Source organism: Trichosurus vulpecula, chromosome 1 (genome assembly GCF_011100635.1).
Source record: "Trichosurus vulpecula isolate mTriVul1 chromosome 1, mTriVul1.pri, whole genome shotgun sequence".
Lineage (NCBI taxonomy): Eukaryota > Metazoa > Chordata > Mammalia > Diprotodontia > Phalangeridae > Trichosurus > Trichosurus vulpecula.
In genome coordinates, this window is record NC_050573.1 from 541,950,681 (window position 1) to 541,954,150 (window position 3,470).

A 3,470-nucleotide genomic window follows, 5' to 3' on the forward strand; every position below is an offset into this window, starting at 1 on the left:
GGATCCAGAGTCTACAGTATCCAGCCATGCCTAAAAAGGTTCGGAGCTGTTTCTTGGTGGCTGGAATAGGGATAGACAAGATTGCCTTCTTTCTCTCAGAGATTAGGGATCAAGAGGTAGGCGTTAATTCATGGCCCAGATACTTTACAGACTGGCATGCTATCTGAACTTTGTTCAAGGACACCCTGTAGCCTCGAGTACCTAAGAAATTCAGGGTTTCTGTGGCCGCAGCCAGAGAGGCCTCCCGAGTGGGGCTACAAATAAGGATATCATCCACATATTGAATTAAGCTACTATCAGTTAATTTCAGATCTCTTAAATCCTTTCCCAAAGCCTGGCCAAATAAATGAGGGCTATCCTGAAACCCTTGGGGCAAGACTGTCCATGTTAGTTGACATGGGCTTGATTCCCCAGGAAGTATCCATTCAAAGGCAAAAATATGTTGTGAGTCTGGGTGCAAAGGTATACAGAAAAAGGCATCTTTGAGATCCAAGGTAGAGAACCATTTAGTATCCCCAGGGATCTGGGTGAGTATGGTATAAGAATTGGCAACTATGGTGTGCACAGGAATGGTAGCTTCATTAACAGCCCTAAGATCTTGGACCATTCGGTATTCTCCATTAGGCTTCCTTACGGGAAGAATTGGAGTGTTGCATGGTGATTGACAAGGGACCAGGACTCTAAACTTTAGAAATTTTTTCAATTAATGGTTGCAGTCCTTCCCTAGCCTCAGGCTTAATTGGGTATTGTCAGCGATTGGGGAACACATTAGCATCTCTGAGGTGAATAAGGGCTGGAGTGGCATGAGTAGCTTTGCCAGGGATTCCCTGATCCCAAACAATTGGTTTAACTGCCTCCCACACCTCTGGAGGAACATGGGAAGGTCTGGTGAGCAGAGGGAAAAGGGAGATGGGAGGTTTAACTAGAGAAAATTGGCTCCCCAATTTCACCATCAACTCCCTTCCCAACAAGGGGGCAGGGCAAGAGGAGATAATAAGGAAGGAGTGTTCAAACAACAGATTCTCAAATAAGCAGGGGAGTGGGTATGTCTCATGACATCCCTCAGTCTTCCCCTCGATGCCCATGACCTGATGGGTGGAGGGGCGGGGCTGGCCAGAGTAACTGGTTAAAACAGAGAATGTTGCCCCCGTATCAATTATAAATCAGGTAACCTTACCTTCGACCTCAATATCTGCCCAAGGCTCAGCAAGAGAGATGGAAAAAGTGGGAGTACTGCCAAGCCTTAGGCTCCCCCGTCACTCCGAGTCTTGTGAAGACAGGGTACTGGGAGGTGGCTCTACCACTTTTCCATCCTTGGGGACAATCCTTCCTCCAATGTCCCTCCTGGTTACATGCTGGGCATGGTCCTGGAGGCGCGGATCCTGGAGGCTTCCTCTCGGGCAGGGGGGGGGGGGCGCCCTGGAAGGGCACTCCTTGGACCAATGGCCTTCCTTGTTGCATCGAAAGCAGGTTTCCCCTTTGCCAGAAGGGCCAGAAGCACACTCAGGCTTTTTCCCGGCTATGGCAGCAGCCAAGAATCGGGAGTGTTCTCTGTCTCTAGCCCTTTCCCTGCATTCTTTTTCCTCTGCTTTAACTAAGTCTCTATTGTTGAAAACTCCAAAAGCCTTTTCCATTAATTGGGCCTGAGGTGTTTGGGGTCCCATTGCCAATTTCTGCAGTTTCCTCCTGATGTCTGGGGCATACTGATTAATGAAATGCATGCTCAGAATTGCCATCCCTTCTGTAGAATCAGGATCTAAATTTGTATATTTCTTAATAGCTTCCACTAGGTGGTCTTGGAAGAGGGCAGGGTTTTCCTTCTCTCCCTGAGTAATCTCCCTAAGTTTTTGAAAGTTTATTTGCTTTTGAAATGCAATCTTTAAGCCTTCTAGCAGGCAAATTATCATATGGTCTCTCTTTGCCCTATCTTCACTCTTCTGGTAATCCCATCCTGGGTCACTAGTTGGAACAGCAGCTGTTCCTGGGGGGTGTCTTATGGGGTCATTAGTAGCCAATTGATCCCCAGATTTTTAGGCCTGTTCCCAGATTCTCCTCTTCTCCTCAGTGGTACAACAGGTGGAGAAAAGGATATGCAAATCAGCCCAAGAAAGTTCTAATTGTAGGGACAGGTCCTTAAAACCCTCAGTGAACTTAGTGGGGTCTTCTGAATACCGCCCTAATTTCTCCTTAAGCTGAGCGAGATCCAAAATGGAGAATGGAACATGCACTCTCATTGTTCCATTAGGTGGGAAAAGCATTGATGTTTTTTGGGGAGGGAGATAGGAAGTCTCATTTCTTGTGAGAGAAGGGCTAGGGAGTGCTGGCTGATCTGTATTAGCTAGGGGACCCAGTTGGCAAGGGAGGGGATCAGCTGCCACCGGAGGAGAGACTAAAGAGACTGCTGTGGGAGTGGGGCCCAAGACTGAGGACTGTGTGGACACCACCTCAGAAAGAGAGACCAGGGACTGAGGTGTTGCCTTAGGGGCTGAGCCAGAAGGCAGAACCTGAGTGGGTGCTGCCTCAGAAAGAGGATCTAGGGCCTGAGTTTGGATGGTCTCAGGATCAGGATCTATGGTGATAGATACGGCAGGACTTGCAGCAGTGGCAGGCCTGGAGGCCAGAACCTGAGTAGGGGTCTCCTCAGGAGGAAGGGTTATGGGAGGAGATGCAGGGTTGGAGATCTGGAAGGTGTACGTAGCGGGAAAAGAGGGGGGTTGGGCTAAGGGGAAAGGGAAGGGAAACCACGGAAAAGTGGGGCTAGGAGGGGGAGTACCAGAAAGAAGGGGTACTGGGGAAGGTTGGGGAGTGGTAGGAGACAGGGAGGGAACAGTTGGAGGGGTCAAGGAAGGTTGGGGTGGTGATAGGGGTGGAGGTGTTGGGAACGGAGGCAAGGAAGAATGGGGGGCTGAGGCCCTAGGAGCCATAAGAAGGGGGTCACCCAAGATGTCCAGTTGACCCCCATTTCCCTTCTGTAAGGTGGTTCTAGCTATGAGCATCTTACAATCTTTTCTGAGAACAGAGTTCCGAGACAGCTCGATGAAGGTCATTATGTAAGGAATTTCTGTCCATTTTCTTTCTCGCTGACAATATAGTCCTAACTGTAAAAGAGTATTATATTGTAAAGTCCCAAAAATAGGCCACTCTTCGTGGTCTTCTAGGCGATATTGGGGCCAGGAAGTATTGCAAAGGTATACCAGCTTTTTCTTTTTAAGTTCTTTAGAGAATTTAAGTTTTTTCCAATTTTGTAAAAGACAGCCTAAGGGCGAATTTTTGGGCATCGAGGAGGTTTGACTCATTGTGGCCTGGGGGGGCTGGAAGTCCCTTCTTCTGCAAGGAGGATCTGGGGGTAAGCCTCAAAAAGGAACAAAGCAAGACGGGGAAAAATTAAGCACAAAAAGGTACCTGGGGTTTTCCCATTGCCTAGCGTTGAGAGAATTGAGAAAATTGGGGCGCACTTCCAGATAGGGTGT